At 44.9% G+C, this 19,800-nt stretch overlaps 1 protein-coding gene across 1 annotated transcript in view; it reads right to left on the reverse strand.

Moving 5' to 3' along the window:
* Positions 1–317: 317 nt before the first annotated feature.
* Positions 318–19,800, reverse strand: part of LOC128703829 (uncharacterized) — an 85,659-nt gene continuing 66,176 nt past the window's right edge. The window contains exon 7 of the mRNA XM_070103777.1: positions 318–1,413. The gene's annotated coding sequence lies outside the window, so the exon portion shown is untranslated. The remainder of the gene's footprint in view (positions 1,414–19,800) is intronic.

The following is a 19,800-nucleotide window of genomic DNA, read 5'->3' on the forward strand; positions in this document are numbered from 1 at the left end:
AACAGCGGTTCTCTGAACCATTCATCTACAAAACAGCGAGAATGTAATACCCCTATATGAAACGGGGCCGCTGATCGTGAAGCACAGTCTACCTGCTTGTGGCCCTGAACAACATGACCATGAGGAACTAGACGAGGCGAATTTATTTTTTAATAGTTTGTAGAGCACTAAAGTAGTATGAAACTACCACGAATGTTGAGGAAGGCCAGAAGGTCCAGTTCCTCAGACCAAAAGCCTCTTCACCACATCATGGAGCCTCCCCTGAAGTGGTAGACCAGGGCAAAATACTAAAGCAGGATATAAAATAAGGCAGGATATAAAAGACTTTATACTTTTATTGAACTCACGACAAATGTCGAACCTGATGCGAGTCTTCATAAGCTTTTAAACCTACAGTCAACATTAATAGAATTTTTACCAATTCCTATGTACGAAGGAGCTTGTTAGTTTATACAATTAAAAATATTAAAAATGGATAAAGTGTCACATCAGACAGCATTTTAGTAGATGATTATAATCCATAATATTTAGCATAATCTTTCAATAAGAATGCTTCTTTGCTATGTTTTATATTCCTGGTTGTTGGTTACTCGCCATTCTCTGACTACCTACATTCATAATGCAATATTTCACAAGTCTATACTAATAAAAATTAGTTTTTATCCAAAATTACACTAAAAAAAACATTAAACCCAAATATGATTTTGTACACTGCAGTCAGATAAAAACGTTATCTAAGTATAATAAAAAAAAAACGTCCATTACTATAATTTCTCTAACTTTGCAGACCTAAAATACCTTTCTTATTGTCTATCTCCTCTGTCAGAATCAAAGGTGTTCAAGGTCTTATGTCGTCAGGATTATGTTGCTGGACCAAACCTACCTTGACAACATTCCAATAAGCTAAAATTAAAAATGTAACACAGTGGACACGAAGTTTTGACAGACACTCCTTTCTCCATACTTTATTTTTGATCATTCATAAAAGTATTAAAATGAGTAGAGTTCAGTGTTAACAGTAAACACTGATTAGAAATAAAAATTAAATTTATACATCTTAAAGTAAGCTCACAGGCTAAAAATTTAAAAATTAAAATTTGACGAGAGTAGGGCATGCTGGATAATTTCACACTTCACAAAATAAAAATTTAGATTTAAATTTAAAAACATTTGATGAGTAACATTGTTTCATTCACTCTTTGGTGTGCGAGTACTCTCATTGCTCAGTTAATCCTATAATAATTACTCTTCATCGAACCAAAAATATATGTATAATTATAAGTGAATCTAAAATTTTTTTTTTTTTTTTACCATCAGTAAAGTTGTGTAATACGACATTCCATTACTGAGCAGCTTGCTATGTGCTCGGCTTCGCATCTTTCAGAAAGCGTCCATCTTCCTTCGTCTAAAATACTGTAAAAGAAATGAAATTTGGTGAATACTTTGACCAAATAATGATCAAGTGCTGTGTGGCAAGCTAAAGCAGTCATATGACTGTCCATAAATCCTACATTTATTATAAATCAGTCACCTGTCCTGCTGAAGAATAGGCTTAAGTACATGCATGTTTTATTATAATAAAAAAAGAATCGCTAAACCACAAGGGCTGCACGTTTTGTTAGGTACCAAAAGGACTAAATAAACCTTCATTGAGATCTAAAACGTAAAATACATCTCAGAAGAATGACACGTTAAGCAGTGGAATACAATCTACAAGCAGGTGACTGAAGTGTGTCCATTCATCAATCTCTGGATATCCTTGTTCATTATTCTGGTTTAAAGAGCCTTGCTAAACTAGCTAGCTGCTTTATTAATTCCAAGAGATTGCTACCTCCATAGAATATACATTAGTGCTGGATTGAGCAAGATGACATTGGTGAAGAGGATTCAGGGAAACATGTTAGCCGAACCTTGTTCCTTACAGTGGGAAGAATTTAATGCACCCTGAAGAATGGGTGGGGATGTTGTATTTCACACTGATATCAGATTATTATTATTATTATTATTATTATTATTATTATTATAAAAAAGTGCTAAGCCACAAGAGCTATACAGCACTGCAGGGTAGGGAAGGAAGCAAGGGTATCGGGTGGCAGAAGGGGGGGGAGGGACGATTAGTAGGTTACAGAAAACAGCATGGCAGGGGATAGTACAAGGGTCGAGGGTAGCAAGAGTTAGGTAGAAAGGGCTGAAGGGATCAGAGTTTGTGGAGTAAGTCAGTTGTTGTCAAATAGTCAATGAGAGAGTCCGGATGAAAGGTGGATCCATCAGCGAGAAGGGAAGGTAAAGAGAGCAGCAGAGCAAAGATGACCGAGGTAAATTCTGCGTGCTCGTTGATAAAGTGGGCAGTCTAACAATGTGGCTGACCGATAATGGAACCTGACAATTCTCAGAGGAGCAGGGCGCCTCTCCACAAGAGATCCACGAGCAAGACGAGTATGGCCAATGCGAAGGCGGGAGAGAGTAGTCTCCCAACCTCGACACTGGTGACAAGAAGATGGCCAGTAACCTATACTCAGTTTAATAGAACAAAGTTTGTTATTGAGCAGAGTAGACCAACGTTGTTGCCAACGAGTGTGAAGGTAAGTAGCTATTACAGCAAAATAGTCCGGAAATGGAACACCTCTACATGAAATTGGTAGATCATGTACTGCTGACCGCACAGCAGTGTGCCTGTTCATTGCCCTGTACGTCAACATGACCAGGGACCCAACAAAAAACTATCTTCATGCTTGGTAGAGATACGATGTAGCCAAAGTTGTATGCGGAGAACTAGAGGGTGAGGTGTATCAAATTTCTGTATAGCCTGTAGAGCACTAAGGGAGTCAGAACCACAAATGATGACAGGCATAGATGCGATACAAATAAGTGCTGCAAGAATGGCATACAATTCAGCAGTAAAATTGCTAGCCAAAAATAATAAATGCCCTCGCACGACGCTGTCCGGAAACACTGCTGTGAATCAGATGCCATTAGAAGATTTAGAGCCATCTGTGTACATGGCAATGGCATGAAAATGAGAGTCAAAGTGGAGAAAAAGAGCGGAAAGCCACCGTAGGCAGTTGGGCTTTCGAGCAAGGGAGTGAGAACAAACAGACCTGAACAGCTGGAACTTCCCAGGGGGGTAGGGAAAAGTGAGATGCTACATGAACATATAAAGGCGGTAATTGAAGGGAAGACAAGAGCGAATGTAGGCAAAGAGAAGGGACGGAGCAAACGGGCGGCGAACCAATAAAGAATGTCTACTAATATCAGTGACCATTCTATAAATGGAAGGTTTGCAGAGATCACGAGAGCGTACATAGTAGCGAAGGCAATGGGCATCAAGGTGATCAGACAAGGATGGAACATTCACTTCTGCATAGAGGCTCTCAACAGGGGAAGAGCGAAAAGCACCAAGGCATAAACGTAATCCTTGGTGATGGATGGGGTTAAAGCTAGAGTAGCAGGAGAGGCCACTGAAAAGAGCTGGTCACCATAATCGAGTTTTGATAAAATGAGGGCTGAATGTAGGCGAAGGAGAGTTCGACGATCAGCCCCCCGCCCCCCCCCCCCCATGAAAGATGAGCAAGGGTTTTAAGAAGGTTCAGCCGGCTGTGACAAGTTGCCTTTAGAGGTGATGTGGAGTTTCCAGGATAACCTACGGTTAAAGAGAAGGCCTAGAAACCTGATTATCATGTTCAGGGATACGGGAGCCATCGAGGTACAAAGAATGATGGGAGATGTCAGAGCATCTAGTGAAAGTAATTTGGCGAGTTTTTGTACTGGAAAATTTAAACCCGTTCGCGGTGGCCCAATTGGAAACCACTGTCGACCGCATGCTGGAGAGAAACTAATGAGGTCACAGTCAGCACCTGCACAAGCAATAGTGAAGTCATCTACATAGTGATGACCAAATATTGGATGGAAGAACAGAGGCCAAATCATTTATAGCAGGAAGAAAGTGATGTGCTCAGAATATCCCTGAGGGACACCTTCAGCTTGGACAAAGTCTGGGGAGAGCGCATTATTGACTAACACGGAAATGTCTGTCATTTAAAAAGTTCTTAAGGAAAGATGGTAGATTGCCTTGGAGGCCTAAGGAGTGGCCTTTCGCCAAAATATTATACCTCCAAGTTGTGTCGTATGCCTTCTCAAGGTCAAAAAATATGGCAATAACCGAGTGGTTATTCACAAAGGCATTACGAACATATGTATCCAAGCATGTAGTAAGGGATCTATGGTAGAATGGCCCTTGCAAAAGCCATATTGACGAGTGGAGAGACTCGTGGGTCTCTAAATACCACACTAAACATCCATTTACCAGACGTTCCATCACTTCGCAAACTGCAATGGCAAGAGCGATGGGTCGATAGTGGGAAGCTTAATGTTCCATAGTACCCGGTTTGTGGAAAGGGAGAACAATGGCAGATTTCCACAGCTGTGGAAAAGCTCCTTGTGACCAAACAAGATTGAAAAGGCATAAGAGGACTGCAAGGACTGACTTATTTAAATTTTGTAACATACGAATATAAATGTCAGGCCCAGCTGTCGATGATCGGCAAGCTGAGTGTGTTTCTTCCAATTCCTGAAGTGTAAAAGGGACATTATACTGTTCTCTGAAAGAAAAGTCCAAGGGTGTTAACTCTGGCAGACACAGGAAAGAAACGAGGGGCAGAGATGGAGCCTCAGAAATATGGACAAGATGATTGCCAATTTCAATGGCAACATCTAGAGGGTTTGCTACATCAACACCGGCAACCCGCAGAACAGGAGCCGGGTCAGGAGAATATTTACCACTCAGTTTGCGTACTTTTTTCCAGACTGCACTCGGAGGAAGAAGGGGTGATGGTGGAGACAATCTCGCCAGCAAGTGCGTTTAGCGTGATGGATGACACTGCGAGTCATTGCATGCTTCTGCTTAAAATCAAGAAGTCTCTCAGTGCTTCTATTTTACAGGTACCTGCCCCACGAAGAACGTTTCAAACTTACTGCACGAGCACAAGCAGACCACCAAGGCACGCATTTCTGAGAATGCCTGCCTGAGGTTTGGGGTATAGAATGAGAAGCTGTGGTTAAAACTGAGGCCGAGAAGAGGTGTAAAAGCTCATCAATGGAGGACGAAGAAGGAACCTCACTAAAAACAGTTGGTTGTGAGTAAAGGTCCCAATTTGCCTGATCAAATTGCCAGCGTGGGTTACGAAGATGTGGTGAACACGAAGGGGAAGTAAGAATGATTGGAAATGATCGCTGTCATGTAAATCTGGGAGAACAGACCAGGTGAAGTCTAGTGCAGTGGAGGAAGAGCAGACAGATCGATGCAAGAGAGTACGAGGATCAAAATGAGTGCGAGTACCTGTATTTAAAACATGGAGGGGGGGGGGGAAGTAAGAAAAGCCTCTAGCTGAATGCCACGGGAATCACAGTAAGACACCCCCCCCCAGAGAAAATGATGGGCATTAAAATCGCCAGGCAACAGAAGTGGTGGCGGTAATGACGAAACAAGAAAGGCAATATCTTTAATAGATGATGCTCGAGAAGGAGAGAGGTACAAAGAACAGTGTATACCACCTATACAGGTGGATATGGGTTGCTGTGTAATGCAGCGAAGTACGAACAAATAGCTGATGGTACAAATTATCAGTGCATAGAAGGGCACTTTCGTTCAAGGTCCCATCAGGAAAGGGATCCGAAGAAAATAGTAAATTATAGCCCGAGATGGGATAGATAACAGCAGAGTGTAATTTTGGTTCTTGTAAGCAAACACCAACAGGGGAAAATTGGGAGAGCAACATCTGAAGTTCACCCCGATTACCCCTGAGGCCGCGTATATTCCACAGGTAAGGGTACTTATGGACTAAAGGGGTTAGGAAAGTCAACATGTGGTGGCAGTGGAAAACGTTTAAGCAACGAAGGAACGGTGCACTGTGAAGAAAGGAGTTGAGCAGATGGAGAAGATGAAAGAGAAGGAACAGAGGGTGGATCAGTGTCCATTGATGGTTTGGTCTGCAATATATTCAGAGTGTTTCAAGTGTTTCAGAGTTCAGAGATGTCGTATGGGAGACAATATTGGAGATGGAAGTAGTAGTATGAGTATATAATCTAGTGATACCAGTGAATAGCAGAATACAGTGTTGTAGTAGCAACTAACCAGTATTATAATGGTACTTAGTGGAGTGGAGTGACTTTCATTAGTTTCTTTTTTCTTGAAATACCAGACGTTACTGTGAATTTCATATAACCTGTAGTTACCAGCGGTCGCAAAATACACAACGAGAAGCAATTATTACTACAGAAAAAGCGCCCTTCCTCCAAAATTTGCACCAGTCAACTATAGTGATAATATAGCATTTATTGTGGTGGAGACGGAAAAAAAAAAAAAAAATAGAGACGCTAGATACAGCGATTGATAAACAAAGGTGGAGGCTCGACCGTTCGTCATTGTAGGAGTGCCAGCAGTCACCGGCTCTTCAACACGCAAGTTATACTTTTGTATCAATCAAATCACATATTACTCGGGTAGATAATTTCCAGTAGATCCTTCATGTGTTAGCTCAAATCACCGACCAGTATGGTTTAAATAAGTGACCCACTGATCAGATCAGATAGACTGGTCCGAACCCTTGACTGGTCCGAACCCTTGACTGGTCCGAACCCTTGACTGGTCCGAACCCTTGACTGGTCCGAACCCTTGACTGGTCCGAACCCTTGACTGGTCCGAACCCTTGACTGGTCCGAACCCTTGACTGGTCCGAACCCTTGACTGGTCCGAACCCTTGACTGGTCCGAACCCTTGACTGGTCCGAACCCTTGACTGGTCCGAACCCTTGACTGGTCCGAACCCTTGACTGGTCCGAACCCTTGACTGGTCCGAACCCTTGACTGGTCCGAACCCTTGACTGGTCCGAACCCTTGACTGGTCCGAACCCTTGACTGGTCCGAACCCTTGACTGGTCCGAACCCTTGACTGGTCCGAACCCTTGACTGGTCCGAACCCTTGACTGGTCCGAACCCTTGACTGGTCCGAACCCTTGACTGGTCCGAACCCTTGACTGGTCCGAACCCTTGACTGGTCCGAACCCTTGACTGGTCCGAACCCTTGACTGGTCCGAACCCTTGACTGGTCCGAACCCTTGACTGGTCCGAACCCTTGACTGGTCCGAACCCTTGACTGGTCCGAACCCTTGACTGGTTTCAAACGGTTTCGTTGTGCACCACCTAGCAGGTTAATAGAATATTCAAGAGGTTGCTAGTAGAATTGCAGTAAATCAACCATTCAAATCATTATGAAGCTGTGTGTAGTCTGTGGTCAGTCAAACAAACGGGCTTCCACATGCATAAATTGTCATTTTTGTGGAAATTGGTGTCACGCCCCTTGTGCAGATATCCAAGAACTAGCTACAAGCAGTATTAAAACAGGGAAGTGTTTTTGGGTATGCCCAAATGAGATAAATCTGTGGACTAAAATCACAAGGGTATTAAAAGAGGTCAACATCAAAGCTGCTTTCATAGAAAACCTGGAAGCTTTCTACAACAGATGGGAACATAAAAAGTCCGGGCTGAATGGTACTGCCCTTGATACTGGCCATGTAGTCAGAAACTAAGGCTGGAGATGATGTCCTGGTAGTCAGTAAATGGGGGGCTGATAGTGCTGTCCTGGGAGACAGTAATGGTGAAGCTGGAGGTGCTGTCCTGGGAGACAGTAATGGTGAAGCTGGAGGTGCTGTCCTGGGAGACAGTACTGGGGAAGCTGGAGATGCTGTCCTGGGAGACAGTACTGGTGAAGCTGGAGATGCTGTCCTGGGAGACAGTAATGGTGAAGCTGGAGATTTTGTCCAGGTAGTCGGGAATTATACGCAGGAAGGAATACATATGAATGACCTCATAGGGGACAGGAGCCATAGTAGGGAAACAAGTGTAGTCAAAGATAAGATAAAACCAATATTGCAAACTAGAAATACCGCAGGAAATAGCAAACAAGAGGACTCCACTAGCAATAGTGAGGATATATTACCAAAAACAAATGGTGGGAGCTCCATTGTTGGTGCTAGGGAGGATAGAAGTAAGACAGGGAAACATGCACCAACAGGGAATACAGTCACAGAAACCCAAGGCAAACGGAAACCAAGCCTGTGCACATACTATGCACTTGGTATCTGCTGGCATGGGAAATCTGGAAAAACAGATGGGACGTGCAACTATGACCACCCTAGAAAATGCCATGCCCATATGGCAACAGGAAAATGCAAACTCCCTTCCTGTAAGCTTTTTCACCCTGAACTGTGTACCTCTTCAGTACAGGAAAGACTGTGCTATAACTTAAATTGCCAGGCATACCATCTAAAGGGGACAAAAAGATACAAAACATCCAGGCCATGGGAAAACCTGGGTAGCCACAGCCACTCAAGAGGGAGAGGTTTTTTAGTGCCAGGAAGGAAAAAAAACTGGCAGGAAATGGCAGAAATCGTACACCAAATCCAGTCATTCCTGGAGTGGAACCACAGTCGATGGCCTCCACTCCAAACCAACAGATACAGATACTAATGCCGGAAAAAAAATCCCCCCCCAGTACCAACAATACCACCAGTCCGATAACATTCTTCTTTGCAAATATACAGGGTCTAAAGCCAGCAACAAACAACAAAATACCTTTCATCCGTGGACTGCTTGCAGAGGCAAAGGCAATGTTCGCGGCTTTCACTGAGACCCACATAAAGGATCACTTGGACAACGAAATATGGATCCCAGGTTACAACCTATACAGATGTGACAGAGTGAACAGGCAAAAGGGGGGGGGGTTGGCCTGTACATTGCAGTCACTTGTTTGCACAGAACTGCTAAATGCCTCAAATGATGTAGTGGAAGTTTTAGCAGTAAAGGTCGAGAACCAAAACCTAGTCATTGTGATAGTCTACAAGCCTCCGGATGCAACATCCCAGCAATTCCAGGAACAGCTGTTAAAAATTGACCACTGTCTGGAAAACCTTCCAGCTCCTGCACCCAACATCTTGCTCCTGGGGGATTTCAACTTAAGGCACCTAAAATGGAGGAATATAGCAAATAATATTGTTGCAGTAATAACACCAGGAGGCAGCTCTGATGAAAACTCACACTCACGCGAGCTTTTAAATCTCTGCACAAAATTCAATTTAAACCAGCAAATAATAGAGCCTACTAGACTGGAGAATACACTAGACCTCATCTTCACTAACAATGATGATCTGATAAGAAATATCACCATATCAAAAACAATATACTCAGATCACAACATAATTGAGGTTCAGTCATGTATGCGCGGAGCCCCAGACCGACATAATGAGATTAGTCACGAGGGAGCATTCACCAAATTCAACTTCAATAACAAAAACAAAGTGGGACCAAGTAAACCAAGTCCTAACCGATATAAGCTGGGAAGATATACTAAGCAACACAGACCCCAACTTATGCCTAGAACAGATTAACTCGGTAGCACTCGATGTATGCACAAGGCTTATTCCTCTAAGGAAAAGGAGGAGTAGATGTAAAACAGAAAGAGACAGGCGCTCCCTTTACAGGCGACGGAAAAGAATAACAGAGCGGCTAAAAGAGGTCAATATATCTGAAATGCGTAGGGAGACACTGGTCAGAGAAATAGCAAGCATCGAACTTAAGCTAAAAGAATCCTTTAGGAGTCAGGAATCGCGGGAAGAACTAAAAGCCATAAATGAAATCGAAAGAAACCCAAAGTATTTCTTCTCCTATGCCAAATCAAAATCGAGAACAACGTCCAGTATTGGGCCCCTACTTAAACAAGATGGGTCCTACACAGATGACAACAAGGAAATGAGTGAGCTACTCAAGTCCCAATATGACTCAGTTTTTAGCAAGCCGCTAACCAGACTGAGAGTCGAAGATCAAAATGAATTTTTTATGAGAGAGCCACAAAATTTGATTAACACAAGCCTATCCGATGTTATCCTGACGCCAAATGACTTCGAACAGGCGATAAATGACATGCCCATGCACTCTGCCCCAGGGCCAGACTCATGGAACTCTGTGTTCATCAAGAACTGCAAGAAGCCCCTACCACGAGCCTTTTCCATCCTATGGAGAGGGAGCATGGACACGGGGGTCGTCCCACAGTTACTAAAAACAACAGACATAGCCCCACTCCACAAAGGGGGCAGTAAAGCAACAGCAAAGAACTACAGACCAATAGCACTAACATCCCATATCATAAAAATCTTTGAAAGGGTCCTAAGAAGCAAGATCACCACGCATCTAGAAACCCATCAGTTACACAACCCAGGGCAACATGGGTTTAGAACAGGTCGCTCCTGTCTGTCTCAACTATTGGACCACTACGACAAGGTCCTAAATGCACTAGAAGACAAAAAGAATGCAGATGTAATATATACAGACTTTGCAAAAGCCTTCGACAAGTGTGACCATGGCGTAATAGCGCACAAAATGCGTGCTAAAGGAATAACAGGAAAAGTCGGTCGATGGATCTATAATTTCCTCACTAACAGAACACAGAGTAGTCGTCAACAGAGTAAAGTCCGAGGCAGCTACGGTGAAAAGCTCTGTTCCACAAGGCACAGTACTCGCTCCCATCTTGTTCCTCATCCTTATATCCGACAGACAAGGATGTCAGCCACAGCACCGTGTCTTCCTTTGCAGATGACACCCGAATCTGCATGACAGTGTCTTCCATTGCAGACACTGCAAAGCTCCAGGCAGACATCAACCAAATCTTTCAGTGGGCTGCAGAAAACAATATGAAGTTCAACGATGAGAAATTTCAATTACTCAGATATGGTAAACATGAGGAAATTAAATCTTCATCAGAGTACAAAACAAATTCTGGCCACAAAATAGAGCGAAACACCAACGTCAAAGACCTGGGAGTGATCATGTCGGAGGATCTCACCTTCAAGGACCATAACATTGTATCAATCGCATCTGCTAGAAAAATGACAGGATGGATAATGAGAACCTTCAAAACTAGGGAGGCCAAGCCCATGATGACACTCTTCAGGTCACTTGTTCTATCTAGGCTGGAATATTGCTGCACACTAACAGCACCTTTCAAGGCAGGTGAAATTGCCGACCTAGAAAATGTACAGAGAACTTTCACGGCGCGCATAACGGAGATAAAACACCTCAATTATTGGGAGCGCTTGAGGTTCCTAAACCTGTATTCCCTGGAACGCAGGAGGGAGAGATACATGATTATATACACCTGGAAAATCCTAGAGGGACTAGTACCGAACTTGCACACGAAAATCACCCACTACGAAAGCAAAAGACTTGGCAGACGATGCACCATCCCCCCAATGAAAAGCAGGGGTGTCACTAGCACGTTAAGAGACCATACAATAAGTGTCAGGGGCCCGAGACTGTTCAACTGCCTCCCAGCACACATAAGGGGGATTACCAACAGACCCCTGGCAGTCTTCAAGCTGGCACTGGACAAGCACCTAAAGTCAGTTCCGGATCAGCCGGGCTGTGGCTCGTATGTTGGTTTGCGTGCAGCCAGCAGCAACAGCCTGGTTGATCAGGCTCTGATCCACCAGGAGGCCTGGTCTCAGACCGGGCCGCGGGGGCGTTGACCCCCGGAACTCTCTCCAGGTAAACTCCAGGTCTCCAGGAATCAAGGGAGACGGGGTGGTGAAAGGGTGAGAGAACTGGAGAAGTGCAGGAGGGGACAGAAGAGGCAGAAACTTAGGAGGGGACAGGGCAGGAAGGCACAGTACAAGGAAGAAGGTGAACCTCCATACTTGTAATAGAGCCAGTGAAAGGGGAAGGCCCAGGTACAGAGACTGGGAAGGTCAACTGTGGAGGTGGATGAAGGGAAGGAGGGGTTAAAGGAGATTTTTTGGACTTCTGAGAAGTAGAGGGACGATTGGGAGGTTGTACGAGGTCTTGTCGATACCGGGGTTTGCGAGGGAGAACACGAAGTGAGAACAGACTGAGGTGTTGAAGTAGGGATGTCTGAACCCAGGACAGCAAAAGAATTAGATGCAGGAGTGACTATGGGACTGGCAACCACAGATGATGCTGCAGAAGATGGGACCCCAGAAGTGGGGGGGGCGTTTTGAAACAAGAATAAGAAATACGGGGTAGTCTCCCTTGGAGGCAGAGATGAGAAACCGCCATAGCACAAGGGAGACCTTCTGCCTCTGAGGCAACGAATTTCCCCACTAATTCAAGTAGACCTGGCAGCGGCAAGAGTATGAAGGGTGAGCCTCATGACAATTAAGGCAAGAGAGATCGACTGCAAGGTGTATTATAATGGTCATCAGCACCACAGACTGGGCATTCGGCTATAGATCTGCAATATTTTGCTGGGTGGCCAAATCGCCAGCAATTTCTACACTGTTGCGGTGTAGGGATCACCTCCTTAACTTGTAACCAATGTCCTGCTACATAAACAGAGGATGAGAGTTCACGGCTGTCAAAAGTTAAACGAGCCACATTGCAAGGGTATCGTCTCCGCCCACGGGCAGGAAGAACAAATGTCCACCTTAAGAATTGGGAGATCTTGGAGTTCCAGCTCTTCGAGAATGCCATTGCCACATGTCTGGAAATTGTTGGACTATGGTATGGGGCAGAATGACAGTACCACTACAAGAACTGAGGGAATGATGTTTTTCGATAGTGATAGGAATAGTATCGACATGTGAAAGAAGAGAGATCATGAGCATGGGTAGCATTCTGTACTGTGATGATACACATACCACTCTTAGGAGCATGAAAGGAAATATCTCTACCAACATGGCGTAGGAGCACTTTGCCAATACTATGGTTGGAAAGATAGGCATTAGAAGAAGTGGGTCTTAAAGTAAAGAATTTAGTTCATTGTGTGGTCAGAAACCGAGTGTGGAGAGGGAGTGTATGACGTGTCTGTCTTTTCAGAGTAGAATGGGAAGGTAACGAAGTAACGTCATCAGGAGATTGTCGTTGGCATTCAGAAGTGGGACCAGAGTTGGTCCGACGTGGGACGGGCTGGCAATTCGAAAATTGCTGCACCGTAGAGGAAGAGGGAGAGGCTGGAAGCATAGTCAAAGGAGAGCAGAGGTCAGAAATTGAAGGTGTCAGTCGAAATCCCGGCACCTGAAGTGGGTGACGAAACAGCACCATCAAGAGGTACAGGGGTCTTAGGAGTGTTCGAAGAGTGGCCAAAAGACGAGGAGAGGTCAGAATGGGGTGCAGCAACAATAAGGGGCCCGAGGGTAGTGGGGTCATGGATTGGAGACTCCATGGTTAGGTTACTTTTCTTTGTTTTTAAGAAAATAAAGAATAAAAAAATGGGGGACCGGGGAGGGATAGTTCCTAGGAGGAATAAAAGGGCCAGAAATCTCCCTATGCGCCCAAGAGAACCTCAGCACCGCAAGTAGCGCAGATGCAGCGTGGAACCCGTGCCATACCCTACCCTTAATGCCAGTAAACTAGCAATCTGGGATAGCAACCTCGCATCTGCCGAGCTACCTCGGTGGACAAAAGAGGGCGGGCCAGATATCTGCCACAAAGCATACCTCCTTCGGCCAATACCCCCGGAATCCGAAAGGTGGCTTCCAGAGATACACCCGTCGCCCAAAAGACACCCAAAGCCACCCTCCGGGATACCGGAGAGGGATCAGGACATCCCCAGGTGATGCAGATTCCACGGCAAACTATGCCACTGCCAAGAACCTCAACAGAATGGGATGGACTCCAGTACCGTCCCCTACCTATGAACTAGCGTGCCTGTGGGAAAAATCCCAAAGGCCAAAAAAGGAAGGGCAAAAGGGAGGGGTGGGGAGGGAGAGGATGGGATAGGGAAGGGGGGATTGGGGGTAATTAGGTTTGGTCTGAGGAAGGAGACTGACAGGTCTAATTCCTCAGACCAAGAGCCTCTTCATGCCAAGGAATCCCCGTTGAAGAGGACTGACATCAGAGCTGTTTTATCAACAAGCTTCTGGAAAAAAAAAATTGACTTTCAAAGTGCCTTCTTTTTAAGAGTGTCCTGCATCAGTGGAAAACTGCCCATGTATTGAAACGGTACCTACCTATGCGTATAGCCCATAAAGCCAGAGGCAGAATTCTACAATAGAGTTTGCGAGCTTTAAAGAAAATCCTTAACCTCAGTGTCTTGCCAGGATGACACTGCACAGGCACAAACAGCCTCATCGTTATGGCTTTCATGGAGAGTAACCAATTCCTAGATCTTGAGAATTATGCTGATTGAAGTGTTCTGGGCCAGAACTAATACAACACGTTAGAAACTTAAGTAACAATAAGCAGATCCAACTAAGCCAGGTACCATTACTTTCAAAATAGCAGACAAGAGTCTTAGCACCTCTCTGAGCGAGAGGGAGACTTCAAACTTATGGCATGCCAGTCCAGAAGACAAGCCCAGTGTACTATTCATTGTACCACAATGGTACAAGATTCATGCAACTAGGCGATTTCTGAACACTACAGTAGTTTAGCATGAACTTTGCCATTAGCTTTAACAGGTTTTAATGAATAAATCTCACACCAGCATGCTGAAGTCTGGTATGATTAGTCCACTGAATAGCAGACTGGCCTGCTAGTTCTGTGATTAGGTTTCATTGGGTTTGAATCCTATTTCATTCGGTTCCAGTAGTTACAATATTTACAGAACACTTGTCGTCAAGGTCACCCAGCAGCCGCACCAGTAAAGCAAAATCAACGTAGAAGACGTTAACAGCAAATTAAAATAAAAACAATAATAATAAAGAAGTGCTAAACCACAAGGGCTATACAGCACTGCAGGGCAGGAAGGAAGCGAGGGTATCAGGTGTCAAAAGGGAGATGGGCGAGTAATAGGTTACGGAGAACAGCGGGGCAGTGGATGGTGAAAGGGTAGAGGGCAGCAAGAGATTGAGGTAGAAACAACCGAGGGGAGTGTGAAAGGTATCAGTTTGTGGAGTAAATCAGTCGTTGTTAAGAAGTCAATGATTGAGTCAGGATTAAAGGAGGGTCCATCAGCAAGAAGGGAAGGTAAAGAGTAGTAGAGCGGAGACAACGTTGGAGGTAAATTCTGCGTGCTCGTTGATAGAGGGGGGTAGTCTAACAGAATGTGACAAATCGATACTGGAACTTGACTTCACACAGAGAGGAACAAGGTGCCTCTCCATGAGATACCCATGAGTAAGACGAGTGTGGCCAATGCGAAGGCGGGAGAAAGTCAACCAACCTCGGCACTGATAAGAAGACGGCCAGTAACCTATGTTCAGTTTAATAGAATGAAGTTTGTTAGCGAGTCGAGTTGACCAACGTTGTTGCCAACAGGCTGCTACAGCAAAATAGTCCAGAAATGGAACACCTCTATACGAAATTGGTAGAGCATGTACTGCTGACCGCACAGCAGTGTGCCTGTTCATTGTCCTGTACATCAACATGACAAGGGACCCAACAAAAAACTATCTTTATGCTTGGTAGAGATACAGAGTAGCCAAAGTTGGACAGAACTAGGGGGGGCGAGGTGTAACAAATTTCCGTATAGCCTGTAGAGCACTAATGGAGTCTGAGAACCACAAATGATGACAAGCGTAGATGCAATACAAGTAAGTGCTGCAAGAAATGGCATACAATTCAGCAGTAAAAATGCTAGCCAAAGATAGTAAATGCCCTCGCATGACACTGTCTGGAAACACTGCTGCGAATCCGACGCCGTCAGAAGACTTGGAGCCATCTGTGTACACTGCGATGGCACGAGAATGATAGTGGAAGTGGTCAAGAAAAAGAGTGGGAAGCCACCATAGGCAGTTGGGCTTTCGAGCAAGGGAGTGTGAAAGAACAGACCCGAACAGCTGGAGCTTCCCAGGGGGGTAGGGAAAAGCGAGATGCTACATGAACATATAAAGGTGGTAACTGAAGGGAAGACAAGAGCGAATGTAGGCAAAGAGAAGGGACACAGCAAACAGGGGCAGTGAACAAATAAAGTATGTCCACTAATATCAGTGAATTCTATAAATGGAAGGATTGCTGAGATCGTGAGAGTGCACATAGTAGCGAAGGCAATGGACATCACGGCGATCAGACAAGGATGGAACATTCGCTTCTGCATAGAGGCTCTCGACAGGGGAAGAGCGAAAAGCACCAAAGCATAAATGTAATCCTTGGTGATGGATTGCGTTAAGGCTAGAGAGAGTAGCAGGAGAGTCTGCTGAATAGATTTGATCACCATAATAGTTTCAATAAAATGAGGGCTGAATGTAGGCGAAGGAGAGTTCGACGATCAACACCCTATGAAAGATGAGCAAGGATTTTAAGGAGGTTCAGCCAGCTGTGACAAGTTGCCTTTAGAGAGGTAATGTGGGGTTTCAAGGATAACCTACGGTCAAAGAGAAGGCCTAGAAACCTTACTATCACGTTCAGGGATACGGGAGACAGAGGTACAAAGGATGATCGGAGATGACACGGCGTCTAGTGAAAGTAATTTGGCGAGTTTTGGTACTGAAAAATTTAAACCTATGCGTGGTGGCCGAACTGGAAACTGTCGACCGCATGCTGGAGAGAAACTGTAATGAGGTGAGTCAGCGCCTGCACAAGCAATAGCGAAGTCATCTACATAGAGTGATGACCAAATATTGGATGGAAGAACAGACCAAATCATTTATAGCAAGGAGAAAACGTGTTGTGCTCAGAACATCCCTGAGGGACTCCTTCAGCTTGGACAAAGTCTAGGGAGAGCACATTATCGACTAACGCGGAAATGTCTGTCAGTTAAAAAGTTCTTGAGGAAAGATGGTAGATTGCATCGGAGGCCTAAGGAGTGGGCATGGGCCAAATATTATACCTCCAAGTTGTCATATGCCTTCTCAAGGTCAAAAAATTTGGCAATAACCGAGTGGTTATTCGCAAAGGCATTACGAATATACGTATCCAAGCATAGTAAGGGGTCTATGGTAAAATGGCCCTTACAAAAGCCATAATGACGAGTGGAGAGACTGTTCTCTCTAAATGCCACATTAAATGTCTATTTACCAGACATTCCATCACTTTGCAAACTGCACCGGTAAGAGCGATGGGACGATAGTGGGAGGCTTCATGTCCCGTAGTACCCGGTTTGTGGAAAGGGAGAACATTGGCAGATTTCCACAGCCGTGGAAGAACTCCTTGTGACCAAATAAGATTGAAAAGGCGATAGAGGACTGCAAGGGGTGACTGATGTAAATGTTGTAACATACGAATATGAATGCCGTCGGGCCCAGCTGCCGATGATCGACAAGCCGAGTGTTGCCTCCAGTTCCTGAAGTGTAAAAGGCACATTATACTGTTCTTCTCTGAGAAGAAAAGTCCAAGGGTGCTAACTCTCTGGCAGACTTCGATGAAAGAAACAAATTGCATAGATGGAGCCCCAAGAGAAATACGGACCAGATGATTGCCAATTTCAATGGCAACATCTAGAGTGTGTGCTATATCAACACCGGCAACCCGCATAACAGGAGCCGGGTCAGGAGAATATTTACCACCCACTTTCCGTACTTTTTTCCAGACTGCACTCAGAGGAAGCAGAGGTGATGGTGGAGACAATCTGGCCAGCAAGTGCATTTAGAGTCACACACGGTAAGCGACTGCATTCTTCTGCTTAAAATCAAGAAGTCTTAGTGGTTCTATTGTACCGGTACCTACCCCATGCAGCGCATTTCAAACTTACTGCACGAGCACAAGCAGGAGACCACCAAGGCACGCATTTCTGAGAATGCCTGCCCGAGGTTTGGGGTATAGAATGAAAAGCTGTGGTTAAAACTGAGGACGAGAAGAGGTGTGAAAGCTCATCAATGGAGGACGAAGAAGGAACCTCACTAAAAACAGTTGTGAGTAAAGGTCCCAATCTGCCTTATCAAATTGCCAGCGTGGGTTACGAAGAGGTGGTGAATATGTAGGTTAAGTAAGAATGATTGAAAAATGATTGCTGTCAAGTAAATCTGGGAGAACAGACCAGGTGAAGTCTAGTGTGGCAGAGGAAGAGCAGAGAGATCGATGCAAGAATACGAGTATGAGGATCAAAATGGGTGCGAGTACCTGTATTTAAAACATGGAGGGGGTGGGAAGTAAGAAAAGCCTCTAACTGAATGCCACGGGAATCACAGCGAGACCTCCCCCATCCAGAGGAAATGATGGGAATTAAAATCGCCAAGTAACAGAAGTGGTGGCGGTAATGACGAAACAAGAAAGGCAATATCCTGTACAGATAATGCCCGAAAAGGAGAGATATACAAAGAACAGTGTATACCATCTATACAAGTGGATACGGGCTGCTGGGTAATGCAGCAAAGTATGAACAAAAAGCCGAAGGTACGGAATATCAGTGCGTAGAAGGGCACTTTCATTAAAGGTCCCATCAGGAAAAGGATCTGAATAATACAATAAATTATAGCCTGAGATGGGATAGATTACCCCTGAGGCCGCGAATATTCCACTGTAAATAGCCATGATTGGCAACGATAAAGATACTAGAAATCTGCAGGTAAGGGTACCTACGGACTAGAGGTTAGACCAGTCCACGTGTGGTGGCAGCAGAAAACATTCAAGCAGCGAAGGAACGGTGCACGATGAAGAAAGGAGTTCTGCAGATGAAAAAGAAGGAACAAAGGGTGGATCAGTGTCCATTGATGGTTTGGTCTCTGCAATATATTGAGATTGCTTCAAGTGTTACGGAGTTCAGAGACGTCGTATGGGAGACAATATTGGAGATGGAAGTAGTAGTAGCTTGAGAAAAGATTGGAACTGTAATGGACTGTACCAAGGTAGGGGGAGGGAGGCAAGGGTGGAGGGAACTGGAGAAGTGTGGGAGGGGACAGAAGAGGCAGAAACCTGGGAGGTGGCAGAAGAATCTTGGGAGGGGACAGGGGAGGAAGGCACAGTACAAAGATGGTGAACCTCCACACTAACAGCCAGTGGAAAAGACACATAAATGAAGGAGAAGCAGCCCAGCCACCGTGGAGAGAAGACGTCGTCGTTCCTGCTCTTCAGCTGAGCAACTCTGAACACTGTTGCTCGAGATTTTTCTTGGGTTATCCTGAGTAGTTCTTCACCAGAGCTGAGAGGAAACTTGCTTGCAGTCACTTCGAGCCCCATCCCATCAAGAGGGTAAGGCGGTGAATTGCTTGCTTGTTCACCCCTCTCATCCTCATCCCCCCATCCTTCCCCATCCTTCCCCATCCTCCCCTCACCCAAACATCAACACTGGCCCCCACACTAACACTACATACATTGCTATCCTTCTGACTTTCCTATCTTTTTCGGCAACTTCGCTTTGGCGAGTTAACACAAGGCATTTTGACTAACCGGTAGCCCGTGTGGTTTTTTAAAATCCGGCCGATCTTTGCCTTGGGCCCTTTCCCCTCACCACTCGAGGGTAGGCTATCTTAGGGGCTGACCTTCATAAGTCAGCTGAAATAGGATGCTAGTATAACATTAAGGAAAGTTCCCTTTTTGTTAAGGAACTCCTCTGCCATATGTTCCTTCCTAGACATCATGGCGAGGATACGAGTAAGATTATGTATTGATGGAAATCAAATGTCGATGAAAAATTCTAGCATGTATTTGCTCGAACTCAACTGTTGCTCCAGTGGATGTTTTTCAAACCCACGCTGGAGCAGTACTTCTCCTCTCTTCGGAAGAAGAGTTACTTCAACTGCTGAAGCATGATGTCCTTGAAAAACTGAAGACTTCTGGTGTTACCCCAGTTGCACCTGAGAGCTATCAAGCTCAGAGGACTGTGTTTGTGGCCAGAATCAACAGTTTTATGAAACATAGCACAGCGAATGAAATTGTTGAGGACTAATAGAGAATTCTGAATTTAGGGCTGTAGAAGCATTT

The sequence above is a fragment of the Cherax quadricarinatus genome, chromosome 87, assembly GCF_038502225.1.
Source record: "Cherax quadricarinatus isolate ZL_2023a chromosome 87, ASM3850222v1, whole genome shotgun sequence".
Taxonomy (NCBI): domain Eukaryota; kingdom Metazoa; phylum Arthropoda; class Malacostraca; order Decapoda; family Parastacidae; genus Cherax; species Cherax quadricarinatus.